General features: G+C 46.8%; 2 long non-coding RNA genes across 2 annotated transcripts; one reads left to right on the top strand and one right to left on the bottom strand.

Annotated features, from left to right (window-relative positions):
• Positions 1–10637: 10637 nt before the first annotated feature.
• Positions 10638–14963, bottom strand: LOC119394397 (uncharacterized). The gene is made up of 3 exons (XR_005184129.2): positions 14669–14963; positions 13499–13584; positions 10638–12723 (listed from the first exon to the last, which is right to left on the bottom strand). It is a non-coding gene; the product is annotated as an uncharacterized LOC119394397 (long non-coding RNA).
• Positions 14964–15779: 816 nt separating this feature from the next.
• LOC119394398 (uncharacterized) lies at positions 15780–20108 on the top strand. The gene is made up of 3 exons (XR_005184130.2): positions 15780–16074; positions 17162–17247; positions 18023–20108. It is a non-coding gene; the product is annotated as an uncharacterized LOC119394398 (long non-coding RNA).
• The last annotated feature ends 6641 nt before the right edge of the window (positions 20109–26749 follow it).

Here is a 26749-nt window from a genome sequence, read left to right on the forward strand (position 1 = left end):
AGAACACCCCCTGGGGAACCCCGCGGAGAATATTGTAATGATCGGTATATCCGTCGCTTCTCGACATATACACGGTACGTCCACTAAAGTAACTCACGCTCCATGCATACAGTCGGCCACCGATGTCTAAATTCTCTATCACATTGTCACTAATCCTGTTAATGGGGACTGCAATCGCCGGGCGGATTCTAAGGACTGGCGTCACGGCCCTCCGAAAACGCACCACGAAAGCGCGGACAATTTAGAGTTGGTCCTTTGGTGCGCCAGCGAACGCCGGTTGTGGTCCAAAGACCGAGTCAGAGCCGAGAGTCGACAACACAAACGAAAACGAAATATATTCTCAGTTAAGGCAATACAAAGAACACAAACACGTGCACACTCGGCTGGTACCCGTTACAGCTTCACAAGATAATTCAGGTGGTGTTTACACAACGGGAGCTAAACAAACAGATATACACGCTACGAATGCAATCGCATGCATTACAACTATTCAACGACAGTTAAAGTCCTGGATAGATAATGGCGTATCCAGTCCACAATACTTGGACGGTAATCGAATGCTTCTCTTCAAGGAAACACTCACGCCAGCTCCAGCGTTGATCGTCGTAGCTCAACCGTCGTCGTGACTTGTCACGGCTCACACGGCGTCGTCATCCAATTCTTCCAAATTGACGATCGGCCGACCGCACACCATCATAAACACGTCTTCTTTGGCTAACGCAGCCACACTTCGCATAAGTTCACCATCACCGGGCCGACTGACTCGCTCACTCCTTCGCTGACTTCTCGACTCCCTCACTGACTGTCCGACCCTCGTCGTTTGCACGCTTTTATCCCTTCTTCCCCGGTTTCTAGAAGCGTCGGGAGAGTTCTTAGACGTGCAGTACAGCTGAGGCTAGAGAAAGGGCGAGAGCTTTCTCGTACGTTCGAATCGCGGCGGCATCGCTCGCGGATGCGTCACCCTTTCCTTCTAGAAAGATCCAGGCCTTGCCGGGCGTTCGATCGCGTCGTCTACGACTGGCTCGATTGGGTGAGGAGGATGCGGCGCGCTGACGTCTTTTGATGCTTGTTTTTTCGTCTTTTGCGCTTCTTGGGCGAGCGGTTCGCGCCGTTCTGTCTCGTAGCCAGCTGAAAGCGGCCTCGCGCGCGCTTTATTACGCGCTAATTCGTGACACTGCCCCCCACTTCAAGAATATTATCACATAATATTCAAACAACACAAATGAGCGCGCACATACACAGAACCAAAAATGTCCCACATACAGAGTCCATAACTCAGTCCACAAAAAAATGCACGTCACATTCACAATAGAAATATCAATATAATTCACGGGGCATTTCAATGTCACGACATATGAAAGGTAAACATAAGTGCATAAGTACAACACACCAACATACTTTTCATATAAACAATGCGAACGCACAAAGCTCTGCAATTATAATGCATATACAATTATATCAATAGCATTGTACACATAATGTTAAGCAAACGACACTCGGGCTCGCTAGCCATACACACTTCCCGCAGGATATAACAACACAACTCATTCAAACTGAAAACACTTCAAACAAATTCAATGCCAACACCCTGTCCTGTTCAAACAGACTCGCGCTTGCGCCTCTTCTTTCGGTGCTCGCTCGCTCTCTTTTTGTTTCTCTTCTTTTTCTTGCGAGCCGTTCCATTTGACGGTGCCGGAGGGGGCGTCTCTGCTGCCGTCGACACATTCAACACCGGCAAGGTGTAGTCGCGTTCGTTAGAACGTTCGCGGTGTTTCGCCGACTTCTGCGCGTCGTGGTGTTTTGCTTGGAGGACCACCTTCGTCATCTTTTGAGCCGCAGATGATGGTGGCCGCTCAGTTGCAATGTCACCTGCTCGGCGCGTCTTCACAGGCGGTACAGCAGGGGCGTAGCCAGAAATTTTTTTCGGGGGGGGTTCAACCATACTTTTTGTATGTTCGTGCGTGCGTTTGTATGTGTGCGTGCCTATATACGCAAGCAAAACTGAAAAATTTCGGGGGGGGTTTGAACCCCCCCAACCCCCCCCCCCTTGGCTACGCCCCTGCGGTACAGTGACCGTTGGTGCCTCCTCACTGATATTCCGTGATACCTCGGCCTCAACTTGAGCTCGGGCGGCATACTTTATGGGATTCCCTTCCGCGCTTCCTCTTTGTCGCGGTTCCCGAACTGACGAGGGCTCCATCTTCGGGGCTTCTCCCAAACGTTCAGGATCGTCCTGCCCTCGCGCTCCGGCGATGTTTCCAATGATTAGGTCAATCAGGGGGTTATTCATGCACAGGGCAGTAACTCTCCCGCTGAAGTAAGGGGTCTCAACCTCAATCTTGGCTTCGGGAAGCATTCGAATGGAACTATCAAGCAAGCGAACCGGGGTGGAATTGCCTGTGAAGTTACTCTCTCGAACCAATTTCTTTCGTACGATAACAGTGGTGCACACACTATCTCTTAATACCGTGGCTTCCTTTCCACCAACTTTCCCCTTAAGTGTCGGCATTCCTTTAGTTGAGTCTGTTGTCACCGCAGCACCAATGAAATGCATCTTCTTCCCGCTTTTCACCTCGGCCAATTCATCTTTGATCGCCTCTCTTTCCTCGTTTGGCGGGGCATACGCACAAGCTGCTTCGTGGACCTTACTCACATCCCTTCGACATGCGTCGGCTTTGTGCCCGGTCTGACCACATTTAAAACACTTCATCACACCGGGGCGTGAGAAGTTAGTCCGACAACTGTTAGCGCAATGGCCCACCCGGTTACACAGAAAGCATCGCGGAACACTCTCCGGTGCACGCTTCTTTTCGTCAGGTGCCGATTTCTTCGACTCCTCGTGAACCTCATTTTTTACTTTGGCCAGATTCGTGCCACCTTGCGCTTCCAAGAATTGATCGGCCAACTCAAGCATGTCGTCAAGCGATTTAGCTTTCCTCTCTTTCAGATACAGCGACAGGCTCGGGTGGCAACTGGTGAGAAATTGCTCTCTGATTAGAAGCTCTCTAAGCTCACCGTACTCCTGTGCCGTCTCTGAAAGTTCTATCCACCTGTCAAAATAATGGCTGAGCCGCGCAGCATACTGCGTTGCCGTCTCGCCATCAGCTGGCTTTCCCGTACGGAACCGATCTCGGAAGCCTTCCACGGTGAATCTAAATCGCTTCAGCAAAGCAGCTTTTACTCTTCCGTAATTAGCTGCATCGGTAGGTGTCAGCCTACCGTACACACTGAGCGCTTCGCCACTCAAACAAGTGCTCAAGGCTGTTGCCCATTGCTGTTCCGGCCAATTTTGGCTTCTAGCTATCGTCTCAAACCTGTGCAGGTATGCATCAAGGTCATCTTTCCTCTCATCAAACGCCACAAGCAGTTTGCTTGGGTTCAATCGGAAGCTATGATCTTCCCTTTCGCTGCTCTCCACTCTAGCTTGCACGGGAGTCTCTATGCGCTGTTGCAAACGGAGCCGTTCGAGTTCTTTCTCGTGCTGCCGTTGCCTTTCTCTCTCAGCGATCTGTGCCTCTCTTTCTTCTTTCTCCCTCTCAGCTGCTAGCCTCTCTCTCGCTAGTTCTGCTTCTCTCTCTTTGATGGCCCTCTCAGCCGCCAACCTCTCTCTTTCAAGCTCTGCTGCTTTTTCTTCCTTAACTCTTTCTTTTCCTTCTTTTTCCTTTTGGCTGACCCACTTCCGTAGTTCGGCCCCAGACAAACCCATCTTCTCACCAAGGGCAACTAACTTCTCACGATCCATGATGCCCGTCAACAAAACCTAGCCGCGTGCACAAAACATCTGCCTAACTTCGAATTACAAAACACTCTCTGCACACAGGTTAGCGAGAACGCGGTGCAACACTCAACAATCGTTCGCAAGCACTATCAACGTCTCAAGGCTCTTTCTCCCTACTTTGGACACACTTTTGCACCAAAAAAGTCCTGTGTCGCGGACGCCAGAATAATTGTCACTTGTCCCGTTAATCGGGTTGGCAATCGCCGGGCGGATTCTAAGGGCTGGCGTCACGGCCCTCCGAAAACGCACCACGAAAGCGCGGACAATTTAGAGTTGGTCCTTTGGTGCGCCAGCGAACGCCGGTTGTGGTCCAAAGACCGAGTCAGAGCCGAGAGTCGACAACACAAACGAAAACGAAATATATTCTCAGTTAAGGCAATACAAATAACACAAACACGTGCACACTCGGCTGGTACCCGTTACAGCTTCACAATATAATTCAGATGGTGTTTACACAACGGGAGCTAAACAAACAGATCACACGCTACGAATGCAATCGCATGCATTACCACTATTCAACGACAGTCAAAGTCCTGAATAGATAATGGCGTATCCAGTCCACAATACTTGGACGGTAATCGAATGCTTCTCTTCAAGGAAACACTCACGCAGGCTCCAGCGTTGATCGTCGTAGCTCAACCGTCGTCGTGACTTGTCACGGCTCACACGGCGTCGTCATCCAATTCTTCCAAATTGACGATCGGCCGACCGCACACCATCATAAACACGTCTTCTTTGGCTAACGCAGCCACACTTCGCATAAGTTCACCATCACCGGGCCGACTGACTCGCTCACTCCTTCGCTGACTTCTCGACTCCCTCACTGACTGTCCGACCCTCGTCGTTTGCACGCTTTTATCCCTTCTTCCCCGGTTTCTAGAAGCGTCGGGAGAGTTCTTAGACGTGCAGTACAGCTGAGGCTAGAGAAAGGGCGAGAGCTTTCTCGTACGTTCGAATCGCGGCGGCATCGCTCGCGGATGCGTCACCCTTTCCTTCTAGAAAGATCCAGGCCTTGCCGGGCGTTCGATCGCGTCGTCTGCGCCTGGCTCGATTGGGTGAGGAGGATGCGGCGCGCTGGCGTCTTTTGATGCTTGTTTTTTCGTCTTTTGCGCTTCTTGGGCGAGCGGTTCACGCCGTTCTGTCTCGTAGCCAGCTGAAAGCGGCCTCGCGCGCGCTTTATTACGCGCTAATTTGTGACACACATCAAGGATCGCATAATACAAGACATTGTCGTAGGCGCCCTTTATATCAAGAAAAACTGCGGCCACTATTCTGCGTCGACATCCTTCCTCTTCAACATCGGAGGCCAAGTTGACGACACCGTCAATAGCTGATCGGCCTCTCCTAAAGCCATTCATGAATTCGGGAAAGCAATTATTGCTCTCTAAGAGCCACTCTAACCTTGACAAGACCATCCTTTCCATCACTTTGCCCACGCAGCTGGCTATGGCGATCGGCCGATAGGATGAAAGTTCATTAGGGCACTTCCCCGGTTTAAGCAGCGCAACTATGCGACTGCACTTCCAGTTATCTGGAACATTTCCCGACTCCCACGAGGTGTTGTAGTAAGACAACAGGATCTCTCGTGCTTCTGTATCCAAATGGCGGAGTGCAGCGTACGTGATTCCGTCCGGCCCTGGTGCCGATGAGCGTCGGGAAAGGGAAATTGCAGCTTCCAGTCCTTGCATTGTAAAAGGTACATCAAGGCGCTCATTTAGTGCATTGCTCAGCCTCAATCGATGTATCCTTACCTGCTACGCGCCATAGCGCTCGAGTTAATATGCAGGCGTGCCAACATTGCACCGAGACATTCCCTGTTTCAGGAGCCTGCCTTGTCTTGATCCACGAAAAGGCGACGTACAATCGGAATTCGCACAAATCCGCCTAGCTGTTCACTCAGTGTTGTGCGGTATGCAAGCAGCGCTTTGAGCAGCGCTCCGTCATAAGTGGGTACGGGCTCAATACGAGTGAATAATTATCAAACCCGCGAGGAAAGCATACGCTTGTTCTGCCGGCAGTTTGTACGATATCCAGAGCATTGATCCATATATGAGCTTACATGCGCTGGATTGTTTCGTAAGGAACCTTAGTACAAATAACTTTATCACAACACTTACGTTAGTGATGACTCAGTTTTATTGTGAAGTTTTGCGCTGGATCATAATGCTGAAAGGCTTATCTTGTATAAATCACGTGTTTTCGCGGTTACTGTGCATCATTTATGCGACTTCCGACGGGTTAAAATACCAAGAAGCCGAGCCATTAAGCTAAGGCGAAGGAGCGCGTGAAACTCCAAGGCACGAAATCTACGCATCAGGGGTATATTAAAAAGCTCAGTTGTGTTTATATCCCGTCTGTTGTTCTGCCTAAATTCACTATAACCAGTTCTCCTTTTCTATCGTCGGCTTATGTTACGCCATGTTCCAGATCTTCTATTGGCGTAATGCCATTGCAAACGCTCCTTTATGGCAATGTTTTCTATTATAGATTTAGTTGTTTGGTCTATAAAGTGTCAAAAGTGTAGTCAGGAGGAGTGGTGATACTGTGCTCCTGGGCCGTATAACCATGAAATTTTTCTCGGGTGGGGGGCTGTTGTGTGTAGCACGGCTACCTTTGGCATTTGGTGGTGGCTGTGAAGCCCTTAAATGTTTTAGTATCACCTGAAAAGTTAAAGCATGAAACAATTTCGTGGCGAGGGGTAAGGGTGTGTGTGTCAGAAACCCGCAACCCCCCCCCCCCCTCCGGTATTGCCCCCTTGTTTGGCGTGCTTTTGGCAGCATAATATTTTCAGCACACAGCTTTCTGAGAACAACCACGGCAGCTAAAAACCCCTTTTTTTATTTAGTGGCCATGGTACAGCTCACTTCCAATAAAGCGTCTCAGTTACTCTGAATAAACTAGACGCCGAACCAACACAAGAAGAAAGAATTAAGACAGAACAAATCAGAATAAGGGACGCCCTTTCTGTTTCTTCTGGCAGTGGTTCGGTGTCTAGTCAATTCAAAGAAATCTACTAAGTAGCACACCAACCAGTTTGGTTAAATTAAATCAAGATCGTGGGCCTTCACCCTGGCAATCAGCCAGTTTTCATTTTTTTATACTTTGCGCACTTTTCTGCGGTCGCTTCCGCTACAAGAACTAATTTGCAGTACCTCTCAGGGGGATTTATGAATCGAGCATCCATTAAGAGCTCCATCCATCAGGGCTTACGGCGAGAAGTGCTAGACTTATTAACGACAGACACAACGAAAGCCGTATGAAAAATAGCGTCGGGTTAGCCGAGTGCCGCCGACGTGCTGTAGCAGTTCTTGAGCGCAGTGAAGCGCGCCTTCAGTACAGAGCGACTGCAGCGCCGCCGCTACGGTCGACGCGTAAGGTATCAGGAGGCGAGGCGCGGTCACGCTGCTAGCCAGTTCTAGTACTATCCAGCTCTGGTAGTTGGGGACGCCCACTGATTGCTGGACCTCCTGGCGCACGGCGTCAGCGATGGAATGCACATGAGACTGCGATGAAGGTCGTAATTTTCGCAGCTCCTCTTACACGATCCCTCTGATCGTCTCACCCAGGTGAGCGGTTCCTAGAGCCTGAGCGTCGGCGTCGCTTGTAGCCAAGAAACTGCGGTTGTATTGCCGTGTCCGCATCTCCAGCGCCTTCTCGATTGACGATGCTTCGGATGCAAATTCTGTGGCCATCTTCGGCGGGCTTTTGATCAATCCGGCGAAGAGTTCTTGCTTGACACCCCTCATAAACTCACTTTCTTCTCTTCGTTCATGTTGGGGTTGGCGCGGCGAAACAAGCGGGTTATTTGCTCTATGTAGATCGCAATGTTTTCATTGGGAAGTTGCACACATGTTTCCACCATAGCTGCGGCCCGGCTGTTGATTGTGGACCGTTGCCGTGAAGCTGCTTAGGAACGTCGTCCGAAAGAGATCCCAGGTTTGTAGCACGGATTGTCTGTTCTCAAACCACGTCCTCGAAGCGTCTTCTTAGGTAGAAGTAGACGTGACGAAGTTTTTCTTCACAGTCCTGGTTGTTGAAGGTGACGATTTGGTCGTACGTCTCGAGCCAGCTTTCTCGCTCTTCAAACAATGGTCCACGAAAACTCGTTGGCTCCCTGGTCTAATGCCTCACGATTGTAGCTGGGGACATAGTAGTTGTCATCCTGGTAGCTGTTGTCGTCGCCCTGGCTGTCGTATGGGATAGGAGTCCGCACTCCAGTTGCAAACCTTGCACCCTACGGCTAGCTCGCTGCTGCGCGAAAGCTTCGGTGTCTTCTTCATGATGTGCGCTCGATTCGCGGCTTTTCGTTGGCGTTCGGAACATCAAGGAACCAGCCCCTACACCAGATATTCTCCACTTCCATGTTCTGTTTTAAGCATCGGGACGATGCTTTTTCAAACGGGGGCATTGCCATGCGCTTTCATAAACTTTATTTAGATGCACTCAGGTTTCGGCCGCAAAAAGTGCTAGCAACGCTCGGCGCAAACAGCACCGCAATGCTTGAGAAGCTTCGCGATTATTTGAGATGATTCTATTACGACTACGCGCAGGACGTGAATAGTGAAGTTTATTCTAGAACATAAGCGAGCACCAGCGATAACGCTGGAAGGTTCGATGACTGCTTTCTAAAAGACGTCGCCCTTCGCCGATGATCATATTATCGATTACCGACGCTCTGTTCGCCGCTATCAATGTACAGCGTGTTTTGCTTGTAGTTTGACATTTCGTTTCTTTTGCACATGTTCCATAGAGTTTCCTATAGGTACACTACAGGGAACTCTGGCGCTAGTGTCTATGGGAGCTGTAACGCATGGCGCTTCAGCCAGCATGGGAATGATGGGTACACTCTAAATCAAATCCTGGCTAGATTCCACGCGTGTAAGCAGGAAATCCAGTCAAATTTTGGTCGCCTCTAGACCGTTCGTTAGGCGGCTCCATATGCGGCGCCAAGAGCAAGCGGCCCATTTCTACGGGGCCCCCTGAATAGGCGTGACGCAAGATAGGCAGGAATTTAAGTCAATTTTTTCCTGGCTATGTACGGCCTACACTTACGCGTGACGACAACGTTGCGGCGTCGGGAGTCGGTATTTCCTGTCTATGGGCGGCCTGTGGTTATGCGGCCCAAAAGCGGTCGCGGAAAAAAAATGAAATAACTCAAGCATACTAACGCTTTGTGATTTACAATTTCACCAGGTATTATTCTGACACATTAGAAGACAATTGATAACTCAGTAACACTCATACATGACACAAACACACTTTGAATACACACCAGCCGATTCGAACCCGGGACGCACGCATTGACAGCAGACACGGTAACCGCTACACCACAGCGCCACCACGTTCGCCCTGAAATTTCACGGGGGTATATATCTACCAATCGCTCTGCGGTCCTTGCTTCGCCTTTTTCGCTGTTGTTGTGCCTTCGTGTTGTGTTGACATTTTCATTCGGTGAATATATAAGTTCCGGAGCCGGCAGAGAGTCATGAAAGCTGCTGCATTTCGGTTGTGACTGTGTTCTTCCGCTCGTAGTTGCCGCAGGAAAATAACATCAGCGCTGCTCCATGCATCACGGTTACTTCGCCGAAATTGCGCGGATACCAAGCATCGTGCATACATTAATGTGTATGTAGTGAATGCACGGGGTGAGAAATACTGTTTATTCCTACCGCGCGCAGCACGCTCTTATATACCGTGACTAGCGCGTTTTGTGCGCTTCAAAGACCACCCAATCTTGAATATAAAGCTTCCATTCGTCGATGCCAGCGTTACAGAGGCATTTCAGCGTGCCTACAATAAAGCGTATGTATTTTTTGCAGGGTCACTGACGTACAATTTGGTCCATTCCGCCGCGAGCTTTACGCGTCGTGAGCGTTTTAAAGCACATTCGAAGCAGCGCATGTCAATGCTCACGCCACATTGATGAACTGCATACATTAATCAACAATGTATGCATGTAATGCGCGGGCACAGCTCGCGTTATTCAGGCGAAAGCTGCGCACGTCATCTGACAGCGCTTATTCTCAGAGGTTTGAAAAGCGCATTTGAAGACAGCATTTATCTCTACACGTTGGGTTGAACGAGTACATAGCTGGGGCTAAGTACCAGTTTCCCGTTTTATAGAGGGAGCCGAAGGTCTGACGGCCTTCGTCCCACTTTCTCAGGTTCGGTTGGAGGCCGTTTCAACCACCGTTTTTCCCTTGCCTTCATGTATTTGTCACTGGCACATACATTGCCTTGTTCGCGAATACGCATGATCAGCTGTATACAGCACGCTCGCAGACTAGGCACTCTTCATGCTAATAAACGTTCAATCATCAGATTACATATGAAGTTTCCAGTGAATATCAGAAGCAATGTGCACCCTAAGACCACACACATTGTTTACAAACTTCTGCATTTCTGATTACTCACCTTGTGCCTATATACACTCGTGAAAATAATTTGTTTATATGCAGGAGTGCTTGGGGGGGGGGGGCAACATTCATGGAGTTGAAAGTTTGGCTACACTAAAATGCTGAAGTGCACATGCAGAGTACTGAAAGGAATTAGCACATCTGCAAATGTCTGCCTCATGTTCCTGGACTTTACTTATACAGTGCATTTTTTTTCGGTTACACTCCAATAGACATTACTCACTCCAGCCTTCAGCGTATCTTCAACCAGTGCACTGTCTCTGCTTCCCTGTCAATTTTATCATTTTCCGAGCGTTGTAGCACAAGATTTCTTGAAATTATTTGATTGAATATAAGCAGTGTACCATTATATGAAATATTTGTGCTGTACGCACAAATTCTGTTCAGTTTGCTTGCATGACATATTGATGTACCTCAATGAACACGTACAACAAATAATTTTATCGCAGTTTATTAGAACTCAAACAGTAGGAATTGTCACATAAACACAATGATATGCACTTGTGTTCGCACGTACGGAGTCCCTTTCCTCTCACAGTGTACAAACTGAACAAGATCACATATACTATGACTTGCGCACTATTAATCACAGGAGTAGAACTGTCACAGCTGTTCCCTAGAAATGTCATGGCACTTAGTGACATTCATTTTGTAACATAGGCATAATACAAACACTTTATGGCACAGAAAGCTTGCCATGCACCAAAACCATAGTACTATGACTTGAGCGCTATTATTCACAAGAGTGGGACTATCACAGATTTTCCTTGAAAACATCACATCACTTCGTGACACACATTTTGTAATTACCTCATATGGGCGTAATAAGAACACCTGAAGGCACAGAAAGCTTGCCGTGCGCCCATACTGAAAGACCAAGAGAATTAATAAACTCTCACCACTATCAACACAATTGACTAAGGCAAAACCAGGTGCTGTGTCAACAAAGCACTTATTGTGTTTACTCAAGCTCACACCTCTTGAAACTAAGGAAGGTAGTCTTCAAGAAAAGGCACGAGATCCAGCTGGCCTCTTTCTGTAGGTATACATGCCTAGAGGGGCCTAAGGTGGAAATTAGTGTCAACCTTACTTTCGAACATATCTTTTTGACCTGATAGCGCGACGAAGAATGATTAGAAAAGTTGTGCTCCCAACATACACCCTAAAGCAGAACTGATGAAGGGCTCTTTTTTAATCTTGTGCCTTCAACGAACACATCAAGACTTCAAAACCTTAGAAAAAAATATATACTTCAGAGCATGATGACAAACTTCTTATCTATCAGGTGTTTTACACACAAGATTCAGTTATGTTTCTAGAGGCGAAATTGTATCAGGCGGCATAAAAAAAAGAAAAGGAAACAAAAGGCCACACAGGGCCACGACACAATGTTTTAGCACTCTTTTCAGCTCACTCAGTTGCCCCATAAGCTAATACTCGTTGTTAGCAAGTTATAAAGTGGGCCAGAGCGAGCATCAGTGTATTAACACTGTGCTCCCTCATGAAAGTTTTTTGTGTCTTAACACGACTCGGTATAGCTTCTGTTTAACAAACAAAAAAAAACTGGTCATCAAATCATGTTACATTAAAATATTTCGGGTACTCTGAACCATTCCAGTATCTTTATACGATTTTGGAATCTAGGACATTTATTCACAACTTCAAATAAATAACAGAAGATGTCAGTGACTATCTAATTCTTAACATAAATTGTATGTCGAGCTTGTCATACAAAAAGCCTTAGGCACAGCTCACACGACAGAGGGCAAAAGAGTGACGCATACACAGTGTAGCATGCGTGTAGCCTGCATCGCCCTTTTGTCCTGCATCATTTGCACAACATCTGAAAGTTAGTTGAATGCTAGTTATGCACTATCGTAAGATTGTTGTCCTCCAATAAAGAAATAATATTCTTAAAATCAAACACTGCCTTGTGTAACACAGCACTAGAATGTACTAGAATAGGGGAGTGGTCGGAACGGCCGCATTACAGAAAGTGAAGCCCAAACCGGGTCAATCCACTTGTGGCGCTGCAATCAGCGGTGTGCAGCTTTTAAACAAAGACGCATTGCAGACTACCGATCGCAATGCCACAAGCGGATGGACCCTGTTTTGGCTTCACTTTTAGAAGCTCGTTCCAAGAACTACGCTGTTCTAGTACACTCTAACAGCACCTTGATAGCGAACACTGAAAATGTAACAAGTCGTGCATCCAGCTACACTTTAACTGACGCAAAATGTGCAGAAGCTTGCTGTTTGCCCAGCACTGGGGAAACTTGTCTGCCTTGACCACAACACTCTGAAGCAGTCCTGGAGTTTGTCTAAATGCCGAGGGGTAGCTCAATGCGTCATCTGTTGTGGCAACTGCGGTTGACCTCGTGGAAGCCTCAAGTGTCTCAGTACAAGTACTAGACCTTGCATCAGTTGTCAAGGTAGCTGCACATTGTAGAGAGGTGAATTCCGTATCAGGAGTTTCACATGGTCCTTGCAAGCTTTGTTCTGTGCCTGTCATTTGATGAACGGCGTCTCCTGCGTGGTTAAAAGATCAGTAAGAACAGCCTGCACTGCTGAATGTACCGGTAAAAAATGTGATCAAAACCGATTCACGAACAGTGTACAGTACTCGCGAATTCTAACACGAAATCAAATTTTTTAGTATAACGACTGGTATGCGCAATTTCTCAAGATAACCACGTCCTGTCGCGACGAATCTGGTCTCTAAGGACAACATGGGCTCTGATCAACGCATTCGAGTCAAAATTACGCCCAAATGACCTGCAGTGAAAGACAGTGTAAACAAAAATGTGTGCGTTACTTAGCCCTAATTGTCCTGTTTCAATCCGTGAGTACTCTACATGAGAGATCAGCTTGAATTTATATTACTGCAAGCCCTACACGTACACATGCCTATCAGTGAACATTTTAGAGCTATAGATGATCTGCATTAACTAAACGTGGGAAAGAGTAGGTGAAGAAGCTAGTATAGAACATGACGATTTTATTGTTCAACCAAATGCCTTAAGACGACATAAAGGAACAGGTTGATTGTGGTAATTCCTGCATGTTTGATCTGTTGTCATAAACAACCAGCACGTAGAGTTGTCTCGTTCGTGCTGTCATAAATGCACTTTCTAGATACCCTGGTGGTGATCCTTAGCCCTATGACACTTCTCACGTTTTGAAAGAACTAACTGCGTTCATGAAATCTAGTATCAGCAGTGCGCTGGCAACAAATTGACACCCCAGAGATGCTGCAGTAATTTATGATATCACGCCATTTTTACAAATTTGTATTGGCACCCACCGGTATGCTATGCTGTGAAGCAGGCATTACGAAGCTGCTGGTGTTGGCACCTCCAGTGGCAGTACATTCGTATTGTTGAGCAACACCTGCAGAGTGATAAATGCATTTGCATCTCAGTGACTCAGTGCCTCCTGAAACAGTGGTAACTGTAAATCATACAATAGGTAAGTTTAGACAACCTGGTTAACACATGCACTTAAACATGCATTTATGAGCTATTCAAACAGAATATATTATTAATGGCCGAGACCTCTCTCAAGCTAACGAAATATACTCTGTGATAAGTAAGAGCTGAGCGAGAAGAATAGAATTTTGGAATTGGTTAGCTGGTTCATAATAAAGAAATTCACACTGCAGAACTCCTCAGGTGCAGTGCTCACAAACTAAGACAGCCAACAACAAAAAAAAATCAGTTTTCGTTAAAGAAAACGGGCACAGCAGCAGTTAGCTGCAGGCCCGTAGCCAAGGGGGGGGGGGAAGGGCAGGGGCCCGCCCTCCCCCTCGAAATTTTGGTGAAGTATGTATTTTTACCAAAAATAAATAATAAAAATCGGTGGTTTTTTTTTTAAAGTCAAGGCTTTCAGCAGGTGCCCCCCCCCCCCCCCGAAGGCTACGGGCCTGGTCAGCTGTGCGTTCCTACTGTGCCAGCTCAGTGGCTTGATGCATCACATCAAAAGAGGGGGGGGGGGGTGCCTAGTTCCCCCTCCCTCAAAATTTTGAAGGAGGGGGTGTTTTAGTAAAAATAAATAATGAAAATAGCTACTTTTCTCATACCGTCAAGGCCTTCAGGAAATGTCACCCCCCCCCCTGGCATGCCACAATTAGGTCACGAAACAAATGCGCGAGCCATGAACTGAGTACACTGAAAAACTTGTCACAATGTATGTACACATGATAAGATGACTGGCTGTTAACTATTGTATTCCGAGAAAAAGCGCATCTACGATGGGATGTAACGAAGATGACACACAAAGCATGTAAATTCGGGAGTAGTTACTGCTGCGCTTAATGTTCTGCAGCCAGTACAACACGGTTATATGTATATACATAGCTGGCGATGTGTGCCCCCCTCCTCCCCCCTTTTTTTTTTCGTCCACTCTGAAAATTGCATCCTGCACATGCATTAGCAGACATCACGGCAGCATCAGAGAAACCAAAAAGCCAACTTACCAATTCGAACATGTTGTACTGGACTGTGGCCGCAGTACGGACACCAACCGGCCTGGTATGCTGCGGCAGGCTCATTGTTCACGGCGCGGCAAAATCCGTCGCACTAACATTGCGGTGTGTTACATTGCCCTCGACACACACCTTTCATATCCATTGACGAAAACATATTACACAGCGGCAGGCGCAAAGCGCGCAGTCGGCGCAGTTGAGCGCTTTCCAAGTAGCTACGTTGACGAACAGGTGAAAGTTACCGAACTCCGGCCTGCCCGTCTCGTTATGGCGCGGCCGCGCGGCACGAAACTATGACGAAACCGACGAAACTTCTCAGCTTCCGCTGTTCTCGCCTCTTTTTTTTTTTTTTTTTTGTCCTTCACGCGCGCGCCCCGGGGATCATGTGATCATGTGCACGGCGCGCGCGTCTCAATTTTTCTTCCTTTTTTTTTTGTTCGCGCGCATGCGTGGTGCAGTAGTTTTCGACGCTCGCTGGCTTCGCCGCGCCTTGTCTGCCCTGTCGCTTCTCTCGCGCGCGCATCGGCCTGTGGGGCCGTATGCGGAGTTCGGCCGCTTAACAACGATTGCATATATAGGCGGCCCTTCTCCAGTTCGAGGCCGCGTAAAGAGAGTAACGTATATTTCTCTTCGCCGGGCCGTCCATAGCCGTGATGATAAACAGTACATACACTCTCAGTACGGTCCTGTATAATAGTCTCCATATAGGCGGCATCCTTCTATGTACTGTTTATCATCACGGCTATGGACGGCCCGGCGAAGAGAAATATACGTTACTCTCTTTACGCGGCCTCGAACTGGAGAAGGGCCGCCTATATATGCAATCGTTGTTAAGCGGCCGAACTCCGCATACGGCCCCACAGGCCGATGCGCGCGCGAGAGAAGCGACAGGGCAGACAAGGCGCGGCGAAGCCAGCGAGCGTCGAAAACTACTGCACCACGCATGCGCGCGAACAAAAAAAAAAGGAAGAAAAATTGAGACGCGCGCGCCGTGCACATGATCACATGATCCCCGGGGCGCGCGCGTGAAGGACAAAAAAAAAAAAAAAAGAGGCGAGAACAGCGGAAGCTGAGAAGTTTCGTCGGTTTCGTCATAGTTTCGTGCCGCGCGGCCGCGCCATAACGAGACGGGCAGGCCGGAGTTCGGTAACTTTCACCTGTTCGTCAACGTAGCTACTTGGAAAGCGCTCAACTGCGCCGACTGCGCGCTTTGCGCCTGCCGCTGTGTAATATGTTTTCGTCAATGGATATGAAAGGTGTGTGTCGAGGGCAATGTAACACACCGCAATGTTAGTGCGACGGATTTTGCCGCGCCGTGAACAATGAGCCTGCCGCAGCATACCAGGCCGGTTGGTGTCCGTACTGCGGCCACAGTCCAGTACAACATGTTCGAATTGGTAAGTTGGCTTTTTGGTTTCTCTGATGCTGCCGTGATGTCTGCTAATGCATGTGCAGGATGCAATTTTCAGAGTGGACGAAAAAAAAAAAGGGGGGAGGAGGGGGGCACACATCGCCAGCTATGTATATACATATAACCGTGTTGTACTGGCTGCAGAACATTAAGCGCAGCAGTAACTACTCCCGAATTTACATGCTTTGTGTGTCATCTTCGTTACATCCCATCGTAGATGCGCTTTTTCTCGGAATACAATAGTTAACAGCCAGTCATCTTATCATGTGTACATACATTGTGACAAGTTTTTCAGTGTACTCAGTTCATGGCTCGCGCATTTGTTTCGTGACCTAATTGTGGCATGCCAGGGGGGGGGTGACATTTCCTGAAGGCCTTGACGGTATGAGAAAAGTAGCTATTTTCATTATTTATTTTTACTAAAACACCCCCTCCTTCAAAATTTTGAGGGAGGGGGAACTAGGCACCCCCCCCCCTCTTTTGATGTGATGCATCAAGCCACTGAGCTGGCACAGTAGGAACGCACAGCTGACCAGGCCCGTAGCCTTCGGGGGGGGGGGGGGGGGGCACCTGCTGAAAGCCTTGACTTTTAAAAAAAAAACCACCGATTTTTATTATTTATTTTGGTAAAAATACATACTTCACCAAAATTTCGAGGGGGAGGGCGGGCCCCTGCCCTTCCCCCCCCCCCCCTTGGCTACGGGCCTGCAGCTAACTGCTGCTGTGCCCGTTTTCTTTAACGAAAACTGATTTTTTTTTGTTGTTGGCTGTCTTAGTTTGTGAGCACTGCACCTGAGGAGTTCTGCAGTGTGAATTTCTTTATTATGAACCAGCTAACCAATTCCAAAATTCTATTCTTCTCGCTCAGCTCTTACTTATCACAGAGTATATTTCGTTAGCTTGAGAGAGGTCTCGGCCATTAATAATATATTCTGTTTGAATAGCTCATAAATGCATGTTTAAGTGCATGTGTTAACCAGGTTGTCTAAACTTACCTATTGTATGATTTACAGTTACCACTGTTTCAGGAGGCACTGAGTCACTGAGATGCAAATGCATTTATCACTCTGCAGGTGTTGCTCAACAATACGAATGTACTGCCACTGGAGGTGCCAACACCAGCAGCTTCGTAATGCCTGCTTCACAGCATAGCATACCGGTGGGTGCCAATACAAATTTGTAAAAATGGCGTGATATCATAAATTACTGCAGCATCTCTGGGGTGTCAATTTGTTGCCAGCGCACTGCTGATACTAGATTTCATGAACGCAGTTAGTTCTTTCAAAACGTGAGAAGTGTCATAGGGCTAAGGATCACCACCAGGGTATCTAGAAAGTGCATTTATGACAGCACGAACGAGACAACTCTACGTGCTGGTTGTTTATGACAACAGATCAAACATGCAGGAATTACCACAATCAACCTGTTCCTTTATGTCGTCTTAAGGCATTTGGTTGAACAATAAAATCGTCATGTTCTATACTAGCTTCTTCACCTACTCTTTCCCACGTTTAGTTAATGCAGATCATCTATAGCTCTAAAATGTTCACTGATAGGCATGTGTACGTGTAGGGCTTGCAGTAATATAAATTCAAGCTGATCTCTCATGTAGAGTACTCACGGATTGAAACAGGACAATTAGGGCTAAGTAACGCACACATTTTTGTTTACACTGTCTTTCACTGCAGGTCATTTGGGCGTAATTTTGACTCGAATGCGTTGATCAGAGCCCATGTTGTCCTTAGAGACCAGATTCGTCGCGACAGGACGTGGTTATCTTGAGAAATTGCGCATACCAGTCGTTATACTAAAAAATTTGATTTCGTGTTAGAATTCGCGAGTACTGTACACTGTTCGTGAATCGGTTTTGATCACATTTTTTACCGGTACATTCAGCAGTGCAGGCTGTTCTTACTGATCTTTTAACCACGCAGGAGACGCCGTTCATCAAATGACAGGCACAGAACAAAGCTTGCAAGGACCATGTGAAACTCCTGATACGGAATTCACCTCTCTACAATGTGCAGCTACCTTGACAACTGATGCAAGGTCTAGTACTTGTACTGAGACACTTGAGGCTTCCACGAGGTCAACCGCAGTTGCCACAACAGATGACGCATTGAGCTACCCCTCGGCATTTAGACAAACTCCAGGACTGCTTCAGAGTGTTGTGGTCAAGGCAGACAAGTTTCCCCAGTGCTGGGCAAACAGCAAGCTTCTGCACATTTTGCGTCAGTTAAAGTGTAGCTGGATGCACGACTTGTTACATTTTCAGTGTTCGCTATCAAGGTGCTGTTAGAGTGTACTAGAACAGCGTAGTTCTTGGAACGAGCTTCTAAAAGTGAAGCCAAAACAGGGTCCATCCGCTTGTGGCATTGCGATCGGTAGTCTGCAATGCGTCTTTGTTTAAAAGCTGCACACCGCTGATTGCAGCGCCACAAGTGGATTGACCCGGTTTGGGCTTCACTTTCTGTAATGCGGCCGTTCCGACCACTCCCCTATTCTAGTACATTCTAGTGCTGTGTTACACAAGGCAGTGTTTGATTTTAAGAATATTATTTCTTTATTGGAGGACAACAATCTTACGATAGTGCATAACTAGCATTCAACTAACTTTCAGATGTTGTGCAAATGATGCAGGACAAAAGGGCGATGCAGGCTACACGCATGCTACACTGTGTATGCGTCACTCTTTTGCCCTCTGTCGTGTGAGCTGTGCCTAAGGCTTTTTGTATGACAAGCTCGACATACAATTTATGTTAAGAATTAGATAGTCACTGACATCTTCTGTTATTTATTTGAAGTTGTGAATAAATGTCCTAGATTCCAAAATCGTATAAAGATACTGGAATGGTTCAGAGTACCCGAAATATTTTAATGTAACATGATTTGATGACCAGTTTTTTTTTGTTTGTTAAACAGAAGCTATACCGAGTCGTGTTAAGACACAAAAAACTTTCATGAGGGAGCACAGTGTTAATACACTGATGCTCGCTCTGGCCCACTTTATAACTTGCTAACAACGAGTATTAGCTTATGGGGCAACTGAGTGAGCTGAAAAGAGTGCTAAAACATTGTGTCGTGGCCCTGTGTGGCCTTTTGTTTCCTTTTCTTTTTTTTATGCCGCCTGATACAATTTCGCCTCTAGAAACATAACTGAATCTTGTGTGTAAAACACCTGATAGATAAGAAGTTTGTCATCATGCTCTGAAGTATATATTTTTTTCTAAGGTTTTGAAGTCTTGATGTGTTCGTTGAAGGCACAAGATTAAAAAAGAGCCCTTCATCAGTTCTGCTTTAGGGTGTATGTTGGGAGCACAACTTTTCTAATCATTCTTCGTCGCGCTATCAGGTCAAAAAGATATGTTCGAAAGTAAGGTTGACACTAATTTCCACCTTAGGCCCCTCTAGGCATGTATACCTACAGAAAGAGGCCAGCTGGATCTCGTGCCTTTTCTTGAAGACTACCTTCCTTAGTTTCAAGAGGTGTGAGCTTGAGTAAACACAATAAGTGCTTTGTTGACACAGCACCTGGTTTTGCCTTAGTCAATTGTGTTGATAGTGGTGAGAGTTTATTAATTCTCTTGGTCTTTCAGTATGGGCGCACGGCAAGCTTTCTGTGCCTTCAGGTGTTCTTATTACGCCCATATGAGGTAATTACAAAATGTGTGTCACGAAGTGATGTGATGTTTTCAAGGAAAATCTGTGATAGTCCCACTCTTGTGAATAATAGCGCTCAAGTCATAGTACTATGGTTTTGGTGCATGGCAAGCTTTCTGTGCCTTAAAGTGTTTGTATTATGCCTATGTTACAAAATGAATGTCACTAAGTGCCATGACATTTCTAGGGAACAGCTGTGACAGTTCTACTCCTGTGATTAATAGTGCGCAAGTCATAGTATATGTGATCTTGTTCAGTTTGTACACTGTGAGAGGAAAGGGACTCCGTACGTGCGAACACAAGTGCATATCATTGTGTTTATGTGACAATTCCTACTGTTTGAGTTCTAATAAACTGCGATAAAATTATTTGTTGTACGTGTTCATTGAGGTACATCAATATGTCATGCAAGCAAACTGAACAGAATTTGTGCGTACAGCACAAATATTTCATATAATGGTACACTGCTTATATTCAATCAAATAATTTCAAGAAATCTTGTGCTACAACGCTCGGAAAATGATAAAATTGACAGGGAAGCAGAGACAGTGCACTGGTTGAAGATACGCTGAAGGCTGGAGTGAGTAATGTCTATTGGAGTGTAACCGAAAAAAAATGCACTGTATAAGTAAAGTCCAGGAACATGAGGCAGACATTTGCAGATGTGCTAATTCCTTTCAGTACTCTGCATGTGCACTTCAGCATTTTAGTGTAGCCAAACTTTCAACTCCATGAATGTTGCCCCCCCCCCCCCCAAGCACTCCTGCATATAAACAAATTATTTTCACGAGTGTATATAGGCACAAGGTGAGTAATCAGAAATGCAGAAGTTTGTAAACAATGTGTGTGGTCTTAGGGTGCACATTGCTTCTGATATTCACTGGAAACTTCATATGTAATCTGATGATTGAACGTTTATTAGCATGAAGAGTGCCTAGTCTGCGAGCGTGCTGTATACAGCTGATCATGCGTATTCGCGAACAAGGCAATGTATGTGCCAGTGACAAATACATGAAGGCAAGGGAAAAACGGTGGTTGAAACGGCCTCCAACCGAACCTGAGAAAGTGGGACGAAGGCCGTCAGACCTTCGGCTCCCTCTATAAAACGGGAAACTGGTACTTAGCCCCAGCTATGTACTCGTTCAACCCAACGTGTAGAGATAAATGCTGTCTTCAAATGCGCTTTTCAAACCTCTGAGAATAAGCGCTGTCAGATGACGTGCGCAGCTTTCGCCTGAATAACGCGAGCTGTGCCCGCGCATTACATGCATACATTGTTGATTAATGTATGCAGTTCATCAATGTGGCGTGAGCATTGACATGCGCTGCTTCGAATGTGCTTTAAAACGCTCACGACGCGTAAAGCTCGCGGCGGAATGGACCAAATTGTACGTCAGTGACCCTGCAAAAAATACATACGCTTTATTGTAGGCACGCTGAAATGCCTCTGTAACGCTGGCATCGACGAATGGAAGCTTTATATTCAAGATTGGGTGGTCTTTGAAGCGCACAAAACGCGCTAGTCACGGTATATAAGAGCGTGCTGCGCGCGGTAGGAATAAACAGTATTTCTCACCCCGTGCATTCACTACATACACATTAATGTATGCACGATGCTTGGTATCCGCGCAATTTCGGCGAAGTAACCGTGATGCATGGAGCAGCGCTGATGTTATTTTCCTGCGGCAACTACGAGCGGAAGAACACAGTCACAACCGAAATGCAGCAGCTTTCATGACTCTCTGCCGGCTCCGGAACTTATATATTCACCGAATGAAAATGTCAACACAACACGAAGGCACAACAACAGCGAAAAAGGCGAAGCAAGGACCGCAGAGCGATTGGTAGATATATACCCCCGTGAAATTTCAGGGCGAACGTGGTGGCGCTGTGGTGTAGCGGTTACCGTGTCTGCTGTCAATGCGTGCGTCCCGGGTTCGAATCGGCTGGTGTGTATTCAAAGTGTGTTTGTGTCATGTATGAGTGTTACTGAGTTATCAATTGTCTTCTAATGTGTCAGAATAATACCTGGTGAAATTGTAAATCACAAAGCGTTAGTATGCTTGAGTTATTTCATTTTTTTTCCGCGACCGCTTTTGGGCCGCATAACCACAGGCCGCCCATAGACAGGAAATACCGACTCCCGACGCCGCAACGTTGTCGTCACGCGTAAGTGTAGGCCGTACATAGCCAGGAAAAAATTGACTTAAATTCCTGCCTATCTTGCGTCACGCCTATTCAGGGGGCCCCGTAGAAATGGGCCGCTTGCTCTTGGCGCCGCATATGGAGCCGCCTAACGAACGGTCTAGAGGCGACCAAAATTTGACTGGATTTCCTGCTTACACGCGTGGAATCTAGCCAGGATTTGATTTAGAGTGTAGAAGGATGCCGCCTATATGGAGACTATTATACAGGACCGTACTGAGAGTGTAGTACACGGATTTGTCTAAACTTCGTTCTTTCGGCCCCGTTTCGCTCCGCGTCGCCTGCATCCACTTTGTCCCAAGACGACGTTCAGCAAAGGTAAGCAGTTTTACTTCACCACTTTAACCTTTTTAGGCTCACCAAATTAAATCTGGTCATCAAGTTCACAACGGTCCATTCTTTTATTCGAAAGAAACGCCGAAACAGAGCAAAACCAAAGCCACAAGTGCGCTTGAAGCCGTAAGCACGAACATTAGGCAAATCTGTGCACTACCCGTCATTCCCATAGTGGCTGAACGATCGCAGCGCCAGATTTCTCTCTAGGTAATTGTAAAAACTCTATGACATGTCCGCCCAAATAAAGTGTTTCGTCTTGAACACGCCGGCTACTGTTTTCTTCAACGCCACAACCATGTGACAATACCAAAGGCGATCCGAAGAAAGCTCGACGGTAGTGGCAAGTGGGATGTTTGTTCAGTAACAATGCATGGTCCGAAGAAGCGCAATTGGAGCCTGTCGGACAATTCTGGACTAGGAATATGCGCGCAATGCATCTCTTCATCTCCAGTACTGGAGGAAACGTCGCGATGAGCGCTGACGTAACCTTTTTTGCGCTCTTGCTCACAGGCTTCTGTGTTGAGGTGAGCACGTTACCGACGTTGCCGGTGCCGATATCCACCACTTGTGCCGCAACGGTTAAGTCGTAAGACTCTTCTATATACAGCCGTGTCTAACCTCCACAACCCATGCCGGATCAGTGATCATGAGTATGTACACATGACATTGAGCGCATTAATAATGCTCACAACACGTATTGTATTTCTCTAGTTCTCGCGATGTGCAATATAGTGTTGTAATGTTTTATATACTGTTTGATGGTACTATTGATGTACAATATACTGTTTCTTTTAGCGCTAGCATTCTTAACGTTTTAGAAAAATGAAATGACCATCGCAAGAAGAGAAACATTCACATATTATTAGACTTCGCAGGAAATGTTATACTTTTGTGGTCTGAAACTCGCTTTCTGGGAAGCGTAGACCCACGTCTGGTGCTGTTAACGATTAAAGAAATTTTTAAAGCTGTAGACATCGGCCTGTATTTAAACTGCATCTGTATGAAAGTAATGTGGAACAATCTTGGCAGAGAACAGCGCTTCGCGATAGGTGGCGAGACGCTGGAAGTTGTAAAGGAGTACGTCTACTTAGGACAGGTAGTAACCGCGGAGCCGAACCATGAGAGTGAAATAACTAGAAGAATAAGGATGGGATGGGGCTCATTCGGCAAGCATTATCAAATCATGAATGGTAGTCTACCACTATCTCTCAAGAGGAAGGTATATAACAGCTGCATCTTACCGGTACTTACCTACGGAGCAGAAACCTGGAGACTTACAAAGAGGGTTCAACTTAAATTGAGGACGACGCAGCGAGCGATGGAAAGGAAAATGATAGGTGTAACCTTAAGAGACAGGAAGAGAGCAGAGTGGGTCAGGGAACAAACGGGGGTTAAGGATATCATAGTTGAAATTAAGAAGAAGAAATGGATATGGGCCGGCCACGTAGCACGTCGGCAGGATAACCGGTGGTCATTAAGGGTAACTGACTGGATTCCAAGAGAGGGCAAACGCGTGAGGGGAAGACAGAAAATTAGGTGGGTAGATGAGATTAAGAAGTTTGCAGGTGTAACGTGGCAACAGAAAGCACAGGACCGGGTTGATTGGCGGAACATGGGAGAGGCCTTTGCCCTGCAGTGGGCGTAGACAGGCTGATGATGATGATGATGATGATGTATGAACGGAAAATATGGCAGATGTCTTTCTTGGTTTAGAGTAAGCGCTAATAAATCGAAAACTTCACAAGATTCATGTCGCTTCCTGAACTAAACGTACATTGCAGTCACCTACGTTTTTGCACTGGTTGTTGGTCCAATTGAAAAGCGTCCTCCGACAGTAAGTGGAAGGGAGCGAGCAGTTGCACGAAAAGCCATGTGGTGAAATCTGAAGTTGTACCCTACGTACAGCCGCCCATTTTTTTAACCTGCACGCGCGAGCGACGACCGCTGAGTTGATAAGCGCCGTACAACAGAGCGCAGCGTCGAAAGGAACGAGAATACGCGCATGCGCGCTATGAGCAGTCCTGGGAAGACGTCGTCTGCTAGGCTTTCCCGATGTCCGGACACCGCCCCCGCTTCTTTTGAGTACCGCTATCATCCGTTTTTTTTTTCTTTTCTATCATCCTTTTTTTTCTTAGCGCTGCCATCAAGCAATAACGAAAAGGTCAAGTGGTTGCGCTTGAGATGGATGCGATGTGATTACACACGCTGATTATACTACGTGCGCATCAGCATTTTTACAGCGGTACTGTTAAGCTTTTCGTTATGCCGTGCGGAGTAGACAAGAAACTCTCATCATAAGAGGCCGGCGCGCGCTCTGTCTCTCTTCGTCCTCTTCTTCATGGTCTTAGTATCCATGCTTAGCCACGCCACTCAAGCCAAGCTATGCTAAGATCAAGCTAATTAAGCCAAGCAATGTCACACTCACGCTAATTAAGACCGTGCTCAATAGAACCTGGCTAGCGTATATCTTGCTAATTAGGAAAATATAATTAGGACATTTCTAATAAGGTTCTTGTAATTAGAGTCATGCTAACGAGAACATTGCTTAGTAGGACCATGCTATAAGAATTTCTAATTAAGATCATGCTAAATTACACCTTGCAAGTTAGCGTCATGTTAATGAAGACTTTGCTAATAAGCATGCCTAATTATCATAGTTTTCACTAGTACAATCCTAATTAGCAATGTCATAATTTGCAAGGTCGTAAACTAAATTATAACATGTGCTTAATTATTGGGACATAATTAAGACGACTAATTATCAGTACCTTAATTGGGATCCCCATGCTGGCATAGGCGTAATTACAATGACCTTCATTAGTATGGTCTTAACTAGCTTGGCTTAATTGTTTCGACTAAGCATGGAGGCTGACGAAGACCATGAAGAAGAGGACCAAGAGAGCCAGAGCGCACATCGGCCTCTCATGATGAGAGTTTCTAGTCGACTCCGCACGGGACGGGTTAATGAAAAGTCTAAAAGCTCCGCTTTAAAAATCCTGATACGCACGTAGTATAATTAGGCGCTTTAATCACATCCCATCCATCTTAGCCACGACCACTCGACCTATTCTTTTATTGCGAAAGCAATTATACGGACAGTCTCGACGGGTTTTTGCCGTCGTCGTTGCCGTCGCCGTCATGTCCTTCCGGTATGAAGTCCAAATGATAAGATCCCCCCGCGCATTGCTGTTCTACCGCGGGTAAAAGCGCGCGAGCGGGAGCGACGATCGCGGCCGAAGCAGACATCAAACGAGCCGGCCCGTTTCCGTCGCTCGGACGGTACATGCGATAACATCACCCCGCTCGAGAGGCCTGCCGTCGAAGCAGACAGGAAACGCCCCACCGTCTTTAACGACCATGACAAAAAACGCGAGATGGGGAGCGGGCGGGGGGGGGGGGTGTAGTCGCGGGTGCGGCCATTACATTGAACTTTGGATTTAAGGGCGCGGTCGTGATCGCTGGCGCGCGCGATATCTCGAAAGCCATCACAGCGTATACCATTTTACGTGCTGCGCTCTCAACGCGAAGCTACTATGGGGAGAGCATCTCCCTGGAGCGGCCGTATTCTCTTACACCTGCGTTTTGTAGTTACGCGAGGTCGGATACAAGACAGTTAGTGCCAGCCTCACGTCGTTAAACGCTACACTTTGTTGCTATCGCATTCATTGCTTCGCCCTTGCGGCGAAACTGACTTTTTCTTTATAACTTGATAACAGCGCTGACAAGAAAAAAAGGATGACAGCGGTGCTCAAAAGAATCAGGGCTCGTGTACGGTTGCCGGAAACGCCTAGCAGACGACAGCTGCGCAGAACTGCGTATAGCGTGCATGCGCGTATTCTCGTTCATTTCGCCGCTGCGCTCCGTTGTACGACGCTTATCAACTCGACGGTCGATGCTCGCGCGTTCAGGTTATAACAATGGGCAGCTGTACATGCCAAGAAGGACACAATAGCAAATATTTGCAAAGCCGTTCACTTCACTCTCCGCGTCACATGTGCTAGCAATGCCTTTCTGCGTTTTAGCGCAGTCATAAACACTCTACCGATGCGGCAAGAACAATGCAGTGCCGTATGTGCATTGTAGCATTGGAGTAATGTGTAGCATCCTGTAAACGCTCTACAATTTTTGTGTAAAGCAGACGCGACACCACGTCAATGGATGAGCATAAGACCTTATGTTTACGATGATGTTACAAATATGCAAATTGTCAACATGCTGTGTTAACTGCCATTGTGAAGAGAAGTGTTGTTTGTGAAAGGGTCTACAACGGTGAATCGTTATGGTCTGTGCTAATTTGTTGGTAGCTCTATTTAGCAGAGTCTAATTATACTCATGTTCAGAGCTTGTGAGCATAGAGTAGCGACAAGTTCATGTCAAATAATAACAGGCCCGCCGAGGCTGGTGACAAAGGCACTTGACTGCTGGGGCAACGGTGGCCACTTCACCATGGCGGACATACT

Source organism: Rhipicephalus sanguineus, chromosome 5 (assembly GCF_013339695.2).
Source record: "Rhipicephalus sanguineus isolate Rsan-2018 chromosome 5, BIME_Rsan_1.4, whole genome shotgun sequence".
NCBI classification, from domain to species: domain Eukaryota; kingdom Metazoa; phylum Arthropoda; class Arachnida; order Ixodida; family Ixodidae; genus Rhipicephalus; species Rhipicephalus sanguineus.